General features: G+C 56.2%; 1 non-coding gene across 1 annotated transcript; it reads right to left on the reverse strand.

The window, feature by feature from the left end:
• Positions 1-2,668: 2,668 nt before the first annotated feature.
• On the reverse strand, positions 2,669-2,876 carry LOC133098446 (small nucleolar RNA U3). The gene has a single exon (XR_009702152.1). It is a non-coding gene; the product is annotated as a small nucleolar RNA U3 (small nucleolar RNA).
• Positions 2,877-12,641: the final 9,765 nt, after the last annotated feature.

Below are 12,641 nucleotides of genomic sequence, written 5' to 3' on the forward strand. Positions count from 1 at the left end.
CAGGGCTGAGCGCCAAAGTCTTGCCCCCCATCTGCTCCCCTGCCCCTCATCTTTCCTATCTGAGGGGAGACTGAGACCCCCAAATTCCAGCTGGAGTCACCACTCCGCTTAGACCTAGCATATCTTGGTCTCTGCTCGAGGAATCTGCCCATGCCCCCTCATCTCCCAGGGTCCCACCCAATGCCCACCCCACCCCAAAGGACCACCCTCTCGCTCTTGGCCATGCCCTCCTCTCCCAGGAGCCCAGATGTGGAGCTGTCCTCCTCTGAGGCTCTGCCTCTGTCCTCAAGAGGCTGGGTCCAGGCCAACTGTTTTCCTCGTGCAGCCATCTGTTTTGCCCATCAGGAAGCAGCCCTGGCTCCTCTGCTAAAATCGTGGCAGTCCTGCTGGGCCAGGGCCCGGGAGCTGTTAACTCCTCTGGGACCAGGCAGCCCCTTCCCCTCCCAGCCTGACCCCTTCTGCCTTCCTCTGACCTGCAGGAGTAGCGTGTCGCAACACTTCTAGAAACCCCCAAGCAGACCAAGCATTGCTATCCCCACCCCCCACTCAGCAACTGCTAACCCACAGCCCCTCCCTCCCCTCAACAGAGCCTTGTCCTCAGGTGACCCCAGGTGAGAGGAGGGTTCAAAAGGATAAATGTTACCCCATTCAGAATAATAACAGTAATAGCTATCATTAACTGTCTGCTGTGTGCCAGGCATTGTGCTAAGTGCTTGAAATGTATTACCTAACTTAGTTTTCACAACAACACTGTGAAGCAGGGAATATCTTCATCTTATAGATGAGAAAACGGAGGCATCGCGAAGCTAAATCACTTGCCCAAGCCCACACGGAACTGGGGTTTGAAACCAAAACCAGGCTGCCTGCCTCTCTCTGGCTGGCCCTGGTGGTCCCGGAATCCCTGTAGGTGTTGCTATTTAAGTTTCCCCGAGCTTCTCACCCCAGGCTTTCTCTCTCTGATCTGGGCCTCAGTAGCGCCATCTGTGAAATGGCAAGCTGACGGGTGGAATTACCACCACCACCCGCTCCGTGGGCTGAGTTCGGAGTAGTGCCAGGCTCTGCGCTCAGCACCTTCCAAGGACTTATTAGTGGCTCATTCCTCTCGGTGGCGGCGGTCAGCCTGGGCTAAGATCCCAGCTCTGCTGCTTCCTGGCAGCCTAGTTTTGGGCAAGGGACTTTACCTCTCGGAATCTCAGTATCCAAAGCTAGAAAATGGATAGAAGAACAATATCTACTGCGTCCTTGATTTTGTTGTGAAAAGGATGAGATAATGCAGGTAAAGCGGTTAGCCGGTACCTGACACAGAGAGAGTCGGTGAGAAATGTTGCCCCTTTACTATCACGACTATAAACGACAATCCGGAAGGATCTGAGTGGCCCACCCACCATTGTGCGCCCCCATGCCCAGCACGGAGCTGGCACATAGGAGGGCTCTGTCATTTCTTGTGAATGAATGCACCCTGGTCCAGTGATACCCACGCGAGAGCAAAAGGCTGCGAGAGGGGGCACAGCTTATCCAGATCACACAGTTAGCGGGGTAGAGCAGTGGGAATCCCAAAGCGCTCTGCTCTTAACTCTTCCTGAGCCCGGAACCTGGTCTATCGGGAAGGGGAGGAGAGACAAGGGAACAGGGACAATCCCAGGGCTGAGACGGCCCAGAAGGTGACTGGGCTGTGGCTGGGTGGGATCTCAGGGTCTGGGAATGACCCCTCAGGATGCAGTGACCCATGCTCTCCCCCTTTGTCCCCTCCCCCCTGCCCACCATGGGTCAGCCCCCTGGTCCCAGCCTAGACATCTGGAACTGGGGCAGACAAAGGGCTGCGAGGAGGGACAATACCCTTCTGTCCATTTTCAGAGGCCGGGCCGGGCCTGGCCAGGGCTGGGGGCCGGAGCCCCGGCAAGGCGGTGCCAGGCCCCCCGTGGGCAGCGGACAATGTTGGCAGTGATGGAGAGGAGGCATTTCAAAGCGTTTTGTTCCCGCTGACCCCCTCCCCCCAACATCTCGCCCCAGCTCGGGGTGAGGCCCCAGCCCCACCCCCAGCCACCCAGGCCCCTGCTCCGGGCGGCTTGGGGACCGGCCACATTCTTGACCTCAGGGGAAAAGTTTAGACTCTTTGCGCCCTGGGCAACAATAACAATGTCACAGAACTGATTTAGGAGCAGCACTTACCATCACAAAGCGACAGACAAAGAGCCAGGGCTGAGAACGCGCCGGGCCTCTGCGCCTACTCTTCCAACCGCTGCTCACTTCTCTCCTGGGCACGGCCTGGGCAGGACTGGGGGCCAGGGCCCGACCCTGGGCACGGAAAGCCAGGGCAGGACTCGAGGTGGGAAGGAGTGAAGGAGAGGAGACAGGGAATCCAACTGGGAATGAGGGGACCTGAGAGCTTTCCTGCTGAGAAAGCCCTTCCCCACTCTGGGCCTCAGTTTCTCTCTCTGTAACGAGGAGGCTAAACTATAAGGCTGAAAGCAAGAGGCTCCGATCCTGCGGGCAGAAGGGTCTCAGTGACGATGATGATGATGATGATGATGATGATAAGGATTTACCACTTCATTCTGGGCACTTCACAGGTGCCAGGCACTGTGATCACTGACCCCTTTCTGCCTTAAGCCACCTCCCCCCCCCTTTTTCTTTTTCTCTTTTTCTTTTTTTTTTTTTAACGATGGCAAACACTCAGGCAGCATCCTCTGCCTCTTACTCTCCCAAGAGAAGAACGATTATCAATGGCAAATGGCAGTTGCAGAAGCAACACCAAGAGCAGGTTTCACACTCAGGAGAGAATGCTGTGCCTCCTCCTCGCGGTTTCCGGTGCTCTACACGTTCAGAGAAACTTTTCTAGTAACAAACTACAGACATGATTCCTGAAAGTAGAGCTTTTCATCCGCTTTTATCATTTAATTCTCACCAACCTCACAAAGCGGGTGTACCATTAACCCTAGTTTACAGTTGATAACTGAGGCTCAGAGAAGTTGAGTCACTTGTCCAGGGACACACAGCTTGGAGGTTATGGAGCCAAGACACGAGGCATGGCTGGTTCTCTTCTGATTATAGATTATACTGCAGTGGGAAGGAGAGAGGGACAACCAGGCAGCGGGACCCTGCTGAGTCCTGGGTGGGAAGGCCTGTCCTCCCAGCCAGAAGGCTATGAATAAATAAATGTCTGATTACCCCCAGGGGGAACTCCACCCTTGGAGCAGGTGCCTTTAAAAACTAGAATGATTCTTGTCTGTGAGCAGAGGTTGGCCTGGGCAGACACCCAGATGCGGGGGCTGGACACAATGACCTCTAGTGGAGACCTCCTAGGAATTTAGAGGCAGGATAGGAGAACATTTAAGGGCTCAGGGCACTGGAGTCAGGCTGTGAGTTCGAATCCCAGCTCTGACTTTTCCTGGCAGTGGGTCCACGGACAGTTACTTCTACTTTCTGTGCCTCAGTTTTCCAATCTGTAAAACTGAACCCACCTTTTAGGAGTGTGGAGACCATTCAGCGAAGTACGTGCAAGGCCTTAGAACAGCACCTGACTCAGTGAGGGCTGCCTGTTTCTATTCAGGAAGGTGCCATGGCCAGGGCACCTCAAGGTGGGCACTTTGGGGACCCTGTAGCAGGCAGTCAGCTGTTGGCCTTGCCTTCCAAGGAGTGGTTGGGCTTTGATTACAGCATAAGGGACTACAGTTAGACCCTGAGATCTAAGGGGGCCACATTCTCTGGGATCTGTAAGGTCAAGGCCAAACCATGCCTTCTCATCAGAAGAGATTGTGGCTTCTCTGATGCCTGGGCAGGGGTTGCTTGGCCCTGGGCATGGTGCCTGGAGAGAGGATAGAAAGGGAAGGATGCCCTGGGAGGTGCTATCCAGAGTCTGCCCTCCCCCAACTGCCCCTGAAATCCAGAGGGACCAAACTGTATGTGGAGGGCGAAGGCAAGGTGGCCGAGCACAGCGCCCAGAGCACAAACAGTACTGCCCTTGGCGTTATAAGGGGGCCTGGTGGGTTTGAGTTCCAGTTCCACCAACTCGCTGTGTCACCCAGGATGAGTTGCTACCCCTCTCTGAGCTCATTCCAGAAGTCTTTTAGGATCCAAAGTGTTCAAAGGAGACCATCACAGGAGCCTCTGTGATTCCATAGGTCTTAAGCAAAAAGTGGCTTGGAATCCAGAAGTCCCGCTCCCCAGACTCCAGCCCCTTCTGTCTCCCTTCATCCCCAGATCACCTCCAGCTCTCCTAATCATCCTTTTGGTTCCTCTCACCAAACTACAAGTGCCACATGCACTGCAGACAGAGGGCGAGACAGTCCGACAGAAAATGTCAGATTTCTGGGGACACATAGGGAGCCCCAACAAAGCCTCCCGCTCCCTCACTGCCTGGCTGTGGGGCCAGAGGAGCACTCACCTGGGCAGAGCATCTTGGGGTCCCCTCGGCCCGGGAGGTGGATGGCACTGCTGGGGCCATCTCTGGCACAAGGTGACTTCCCTACCCAGTTCCTGCTGCTGAGAAGGGCTGGTCAGGCAGGCCCTCAGGTGTTAGCCCGCCCTTCCTGGGCACAGATTTTCCTGGCATCTGCTGGGCAGGAAGGGCACTGGCTGAGGGTTGGGCAGGGGGGCAGGGAAATATTGGGGCGAAGGTGTCTCCTGGAGGGCTTGTCCCCAGTCCCTAAACCCACTCCTTTTCTGGACACTGTGGGCTGAGGGTCCAGGAAGCCATGGGCCCTCGGGAACCAGGGGAGGGTTGACGGGGCGAGGTTGAGACGAGCCCAGTCCCCTGCCCCATCCTGCCCCCCGCCCCAGCAGGCCAGCACAGCCCAGGCTGAGGTGTTTGCTTTTCCTGTCTCCACACTGACTCCATTCAGAGAGGCCTTTCTCCACCCCGGGCCAGCGGCCAGGGAGCCGGGGCACCAGGGAGAGAGATCACCACCCCACCCTCCCGCCTTTGCAACCCCTTCTGCCATCTTCACTTCAGGAACGTCAGCCTCAAGAGCTTCCTGGTTTGGGGAGGACTGCAGAAGTAGGGGGACTGCGGCAGGGGGGCGCACCCTGGAGAAGAGGAAAAGAGGGAAACCAAATGCAGACGAGGGTGGTGGGGGAAGAGGGATGTGAAGTGAGGTCAGGAAAGAAGAGGAAGAGGGACATGGCTGTAGGAGGGCCGGTGGGGAGAGCAGGGCTCCTAATGCAGGAGGCTCAGGCAGAGGTGGGCAGGACGGGGGGCACAGAGCCCGAGCCACGGGGCAGGGGGCTGGCACGGGAGGCAGGGAGCACCTTTACAGGCTGCCCCAGGGCCGCCCGCCTGGGCTCTGTGCCGTCGAGGCTGGGAGCTCCTGCCTGCCCCCTGAAGAGCAGCCTTCTCCTTGTCTCTGGGACTGGGGCCCAGGCGGGGCTGTGACCTGGTCTGGGGCCCGGGGAAGGAGGAGGGTGAAAAGTTTCCCCGAGTCAGAAGGCCGCGGGGGAGGCATCTCAGGGGGTCCTGCTCCTTGCTCTCTCTGACTGTCATGTTGGTACATAAAGGGGGTAGAAAGGTCAGATGCGGTCTTTCAGGCCCGTGGGAAAAACTCTGCCCATTTCCCTAATCCATATTTATTGGTGTGAGACAGTGGGGTGAGAGGAAGCCCCCTGCCCCCACCCGTCGCCCCGGCCAGGCCAGGTTAGCACTAAGAACAGGCTCCATGTCACCCAAATCCTACTCTTTGTCTCCAGATTGGCTCCAGAGTCCTCCCCCTTTCCTCCTCCCCTTTGCTCCCCCCACCCCCCTTTGGGGTTGCCAAGCAACCGTGGAAGGGTAGCTGAGATATTTTCTTTATTACAAGCAAAGGCAAGACAGCATCATGGTCCCAGGAGGGGAGCAGGGTAGGGGCTGGGGGAGAGGGCGTCTTGTGCTCTGGGGGGATCTCGCTACCTCAGTCTGCTCATGGGCATGGGCAGCAGGGAGACAGGGCCTTAGAGCCCAAGAGAAGGGGGAAGACGGGGAAGATGGAAGAGAGTGGTGGTGGTGGGCTGGGTGGGTGCACAAATGTTGACCCAGTCTACATCACGCTAGAAGAAGCAGCGGTGCCCAGAGACCCAGGCCAGAGCCCCTCACCTGTCACCCACCAGCTTTGCATCCTAGGCCAAGTCACTTCCCTTTTCTGGGCCTAAGTCTCCCCCTCAATAAAATGAGGATAATAACATGTATTATCTCATTTAGTGCTTACATTAACCCCATGAGACGTTTATTTTCCCCATTTTACGGGTTTAGGAACCTGAGGCTCAGAGACGTGACGTGATGTGCCTCGCAGGTAAGCAGCAGAGGTGAGATTCTTGAGCCCCAACCATTTTCTTAATACCAGCTTTACTGAGATGTAATCCACATACCATACAATTTGCCCATTTAAAATGTACAATCTAATGGTTTTTAGTGTATTCAGAGTTGTGCAACCATCGCCACAATCAACTTTCGAACCTTTACATCACCCCCAAAAGAAACCCCATACCCATTAGTTTTCACTCCCTGTTCCCCCCAAACGTCTCCTCCCTTCATCCCTAAGCTACCATTTTTTGCTTTCTGTTTCTATAGATTTATCTATTCTGAATATTTCCATAGCTGGAATCAGACAATATGTCTGAGTCCCAGCTCCTAACTTCCAATGGCTCCAACATCACCGGGTGCTGGGAAAATAGACGTGTCAGATGGTGGCTTGGGTACGAACATGGCCTTTGCTGATAGGCAGACTTGGATCTAAAACCTGGGCTCTCCTGGAGCCCGCGCGTTGCAAGTACTGAGCCCACGTGCTGCAACTACTGAAGCCCGCATGCCCAGAGCCCGTGCTCTTCAACAAGAGAAGCCACCGCAATGAGAAGCCCACGCACCGCAACGAAGAGTAGTCCCCCGCTCGCCACAACTAGAGAAAGCCCGCGTGCAGCAACGAAGACCCAACACAGCCAAAAATTTTTAAAAATATAAATAAAACCTGGGCTCTGCACCTGGGGCAGTCACTTTCTCTCTCTGGGCCTCGGGTTCCTGGTCTGTACAATGGGAACAGTAACAGTGTTCCTCACGAAGCTGTCATGATCCACGAGAAGTGCTTAGCCCAGTGCCCAGGACTTAATATATGGTCGTTTTGAACTGGATTACAATGACCCATGCATCCGCCCGTCTATTTATCCCTTTACCCAGGCACTTAATAAAAGTTAGCACCTTCTAAGGGTCTGGCATTCTTCTAGGTGCTGGGGACACAGCAATGAATAGGACATGATCCCTGCCCACGTAGGGCTTACATTCTAGTGGAGAGACAAATTCGACAGTGGGTAAATATCAGGCTTTCAGAGAGGAGTACGTGTAATAAAGACAATGGCACAGCATGATGGGATGAAGCATCCCAGGTGGGGGAGGAAGGCTTCCCTGCCCTTCCTCCACTCATCCCATGGAGAGGAACATCTTTTGTAAACGGAAATATACTATGCAGGGTGTAGGGGTTCTTAGGATCCCATCTGAGTGGGGTCAGTGGCCTGGCTTTGTTATCTTCTGAGATTGGGGATGTATCAGGTTGTCAATTCATTTCCAAGGCAGGTTGCTCAGCTCGTCACCATGTAAGAGCACTGGATGCTCTTAGAGAACTCTGCATGGATGGGGCAGTGGGAGCCCCGAGCAGGCAAGGGCCTGGCCTGGAGAGACACACAGAGTCATAGCAGGGCTCTTTCCTCTCTCCCAGGCCACAGTGAAACTGGATGAACGGGAGCGTTTGGGGACAGGACTCCAGGGTTGGACATATCTGGATCAGAGATGCAGCCTGACCGACCTGTTGCCACAGCTGTTTCCTGTGCACCTGCCTGCCAAGCTCTGGTCATGAGCCTGCCTCTGAAGCACAGAATCGAGGCTGCAGCATGAAGGAAGCCCCCTTTAGTGAGCACCTCACAGCAATGCGTCCAGCTCCATACTTAGAACCTCAGCTGAGTGGCTACATTAGGCACCCACAGTCAATTCTTTATTCATTTTCTCTTCTATTCAGCTGTCCCAATGTCTGCTTTTTCATCCATCTGTCTATCCATCCACCCATTCATTGAATTATGACTCCTATACAGCATTCATTCATTCATTCAACAGACAATTACTGAGCATATCCTTTGCACCGGGCACAGTGTTTGGTCTAGTTCCTGGTCAGATGCCAGTACTAGTAGGAACGGCATGCCTAACTGGCAGTGTGGGAGACTTTGCCACCTTCTTCCTGAGAGCTGGTCTTTCTTAACAAGGGAGAAGGGAGAGAGCAGAGGCTAGGAAGAGTTGAGTGCATGCCTGAGCCTGAACGTGTATATATGTGTCTGTATATGCTGGAAGTTAATGATAAAACCTGACTGCAAGCAAATGCAAGGTGTGTTTGGACCTTCCCAACACCACGACCATCTAATAACCATCTCTAGGGACACAGGACAGGCATGATGGCCCCATTTCACAGAGGCAATAACTAAGGTTCAGTCTACTGGAATTCACATGCCTGGAAGCCTGAGGCAATGCTGCCTCTCCCAGCCATTTTCCCACATCCTCCCTGTTGGAATGAATCACTCAGTCTTCTGTAATCCCAGAGAATTTTGCTAATGCTTCAGTTAAAGGGTTTTCCCATGGCTCCGCTCCTTTCACTGGGGCTGGCTCCTTTTGCTGTGTGTCTGTCTGTCCACTGGTCCACTGGATGGATACTTTTAGACAGGCAACATCAGACTCTGTTCATCTTTCCCTTGCCCCTCCCCCCAGGCTCCAGCGTACACACAGTACAGCACAGGTGCTCACTAAATGTTACTCATTAGTAACAAGACTGTCAAAAACACAGCTGGGGACTCTGCTCTGCCATTACCTAAGTCCAGGTCCCTCCACCAGCTCTCACCTGCAAACCAGCAGTAGCCTAACTGGTCTCCGTTGTTGACCAGCTTGCCCCTATCCCGCCCCCCTGCCTCCCATTTGCTACACTCCAGTGCCAGCACATCTTTAAACATGTAAATCTGAACTTGTCAGACCTTTCAGGATCCCCACTGCGTTTAGGGTAAAATCACAAATCCTCCCAGCGTCCTACAGGGCCCGGTGGGGTCAACCCCAGCTCCAACTCCACTTCCCCTTCGTGCTCCAGCCACGCCAAATCTCCTTCCTTCCCAAAACTCACCAAGTTGTTTTTTGCGTGTTAGCTTTGGAGGTGCCCTTCCCTCCTCCTGGAACAGTGCCCGCCTCGGTGCTCCGCCCGCCTTCACCTTGCTGGCAGCTCCTCGGGGCGGCTCTCCTTCCCTGGTGCTCTGTTGTGTATCTCCTTTGGGGACATCTGCCCATGCCGAGTCCCCGACTAGCACACAGTAGGCATGCTATAAATATCTGTTCAATGACTAGCAGGAGGACCCTTCTAGGCTCCTCAGTTTCCCTGAGGATGAGGGTGAGGGGAACTGACCCTTTTCTGCCCGGGGCTGATGGCTTTAAGTAGCTCTCACATACACGGAAAAGCCTTCCTCCCGACCCACTCGTACAGAGACCACCCTCGTCCTCTCTGTCAAGGTTGTGTTTCTGCCAGGCTGGGGTGGGGCTGGAACTGGATTATAATTTATAAACAGACACGGGGTGCCTCCTGGGTTTCACCGTTTGGGGTGCACATTTACACCAGTCCCCTCCGTATCTGCTACATAAAGGCTAGGAATCTGTAGTGTGCGGCGGGTTCCAACTCTGGCTCCATCACCTTCTAGCTGGGGACTAGGGACTTAACTGCCACCAATCTCGGTTTCTTCATCTGTAAAATGGGGCTGATAACAGTGCCTACTTCCCAGGGTTGTTGTGAGGAGTCAAAAGGCTCCTACCTTTAGGGCGCTTAGTGCTTGGTACTTACGGTACTTGTCACAGTTATTGTTGTTATTATTTTTATCAGATGGAGCATTCACAGGAGTTAGGACCTGGTTAGCCGGGGTTCCCTCTCTATAAAACCTTGACTTCAAGTATTACTCCCCAGAAGCCTTATTTCTTCAACTTCCGTAAGAAACTCCAAGAAGTTCACGGGGCTCATTTTTAAGTCAGCAATGGCTTTTCAACAATTGGTTGGGGGAAGGGCACTGTACTAGGCTCTGGACGCACAAAGATCATCAGTAAGACCCACTTCCCGTCCCAGGGAGGAAAATAGACCAAGCAATAATCACAATTCAGTGGGGCACATGGCGGTGGCCCACAGACTGTGAGGAGAGGAGAGGATTTCAGGGCATGGGCAGGGACGCTTGGGGTGCCTGGGGAACCCTGGGGTAAATGGAGAGCAGAATGCATGGGAAGAAGGGCCACAAAGTCCCCTCCAGGGTGTGAGATTCATTGGGAAAGATAGGCTGAGTGAGCTCTGCAGGTGAGGAATTGGGTCTGTATCTCCCAGTAGACTGAGAACCTTCTTTGTGCCAGACCTGGCTGGGGTGGGCTGGGGTGGGGTGGGGGCATACCAGACCTAGACAGAGCCCCTGCCCTCCTGGACCAGTGTGGCTGACCAGTGGAAGAGACAATGACAAGAATTAACAGATTTCATGCCCCTCTCACACCCTCCTGCTCCCCCACCCCCATCCCCACAACCCTGCTAGAGCTGAGATATCCAGGAGCCTGCAGGAGGTATCCTGGGAATAAGCCCTTGTCCTTGGCCGCAGAGAGGGCAGTCTCCAGATCCCTAGTGGGAGTGTGGTCTCCCGAGATGGCATCTTCAGCCTGGGGGTTGGGACTGCATCCCCTCCTCCCTTATCCTGCAGCACAGCCTTTTAAGGGGGTGACCCTCTGACCTCTAGACCGTTCCCCCTCACCCTCCAGCTAGAAGCCCCTGGGGCAGGAGCTTAAGGCAGGAGGGCTCCAGAGGCCTCAGGTTTAGATGCAGATGGAAGGCCAGAGTTGAGCCTTAAAAGATTCTGGAGTCCCCTGGGCTCTCCTGGGGAGCTCAACCAAGGCCAGGGGCCTAAGTTGGGTCCATGGGAGTGCAGGGCCGAGATGCGGGTGCCTGGCCCAAGAGGAGGGAGGGGGCGATGTGCAAAGGGTTCAGGCGAAGGAGCTGGCGGGGCACTGGGAGTCTAGGATGCTGGGTGGGGGTGGGAGGGCGAGGGGTCCGGCCGATGCAGGGGGGGTTGGCCCCCGGGGAGGGGCACGCTATGTCTTTAAGAGCTGCCTGAGCGCAGGTTGCAGCTGCCTGGCCAGCCCGAGAGACAGCGGAGATTCATTACCCGCCGACACAATGACCATTGATGGCCCCGTGGCGTTATTCAAATCCAGTACCAATTGCAGCCGAGCCCCTTTCTCCGCGCCAGGCCCGTATTGTTGGAGCGGCCCACTAAAAGCCCGCCCCGGCCCCGAGCCGCCAGAGGCGCCCGCTCGGGCTCAGCCCTGCGCCTCGCCAGCTCGCCGGCTCCCAGCCCGGCTCCCCGGGCGCTGCAGGTGACCCGGCGGCGCATTCCAGCGCTCCCCGCCGTCCCGGCCACTGCCGCCACTGCTACCGCCGGCGCCCCGGCCGCGACTCAGCCACAGGGAAGCGGAGAGCGCCCGAGCCGGTGCGTGCGCGGGGCTGGGCGGGGACGGGAGACCCACGAGTCCAGCAGCCCGGACCCCGGGTTCGGAAACGCGACCCAGCCTCGGGTCCCTGTTTTCCGGATTCCCGGCGAAACCGGGGAGCCCAGGCTGGGGGCGGGGAGAGGGGAGTCGGGGGTTCCCCGGGACTGACAGAGGAGAGTCCCTCGACCTGGGGCGGCGTAGAGATCCAACGCGGGCTACTCTAGGGACCCCGGGCCGCGATCGAAGGAGACACGCGCCAGGGGCGACCGGGATCCCCACGCAGGGTAGGGATCCGCGTGCTTGCTCGTCCACCTTACCGCGGGATGGGCCGCGACTGCCGAGCATCTGCGAGGTCCGCGAATCTCCGGAGATCTGGTCCGGCGCTTTTAAGGAGAGAGGCGGAACCCCGCAGGAGACCGGGGCCCTGAACTCAGGGGCTTCGCCACTGATTGTCCAAACGCAATTCTTGTACGAGTCTGCGGCCAACCGAGAATTGTGGCTGGACATCTGTGGCTGAGCTCCGGGCACGACAGGGGCGGGAGCCGCAGGGACCGAGCTCAACGCGGGCGAGACTCCTCAGGGTGGCGGCTGGCTGGCCCCAGCGCGAGGATCGCGGCCCTAGCCAGGCGCGCGAAGGAGGGACACCGGTCCCTGTCACCAGCGCCGCCATCCTCCTCCCCTCGTCGTCGTCCTCGTTCTCCTCCTCCTCTGCGGGTGACCAGTCCTGGCTGGCGGGGTCCTCCAGTCGATAGCGTCGTTTTTCCCTTTTTCAAATTTCGGCCGGGAACGAAGCTGGCACGCCGCGGCGGGGCCCAAATGTGGTCCGGGCAGCTCGCCCTCGGCCCGAGCCGCAGAAAGTCCGGGACGAAAGAAGATGCCGGCGGACTGCTCTTGCTAACTCGTTTTGAATTGATTCTAACCCATCCTCCCCCACCAATATCCCCTAAGCAAGCCTAAACCGACCCCTAAATCCCAAATAAACCGACCCCTCCCGCCAGCCACTCCAGACAGACCCATGGGCTGAGCCTCCTCCAGTCGCTGCTGCTGGAGTGGGAGAAGTGCCGGGAATGATGCGCTCATTGCCCCACCGGGGCAATCGCCTCGGCTTTGGAAATAGAACTTGGACAAACGAATTCTTTTCATTAAAGACAAA

The sequence above is a fragment of the Eubalaena glacialis genome, chromosome 9, assembly GCF_028564815.1.
Source record: "Eubalaena glacialis isolate mEubGla1 chromosome 9, mEubGla1.1.hap2.+ XY, whole genome shotgun sequence".
In the NCBI taxonomy this organism is placed as follows: domain Eukaryota; kingdom Metazoa; phylum Chordata; class Mammalia; order Artiodactyla; family Balaenidae; genus Eubalaena; species Eubalaena glacialis.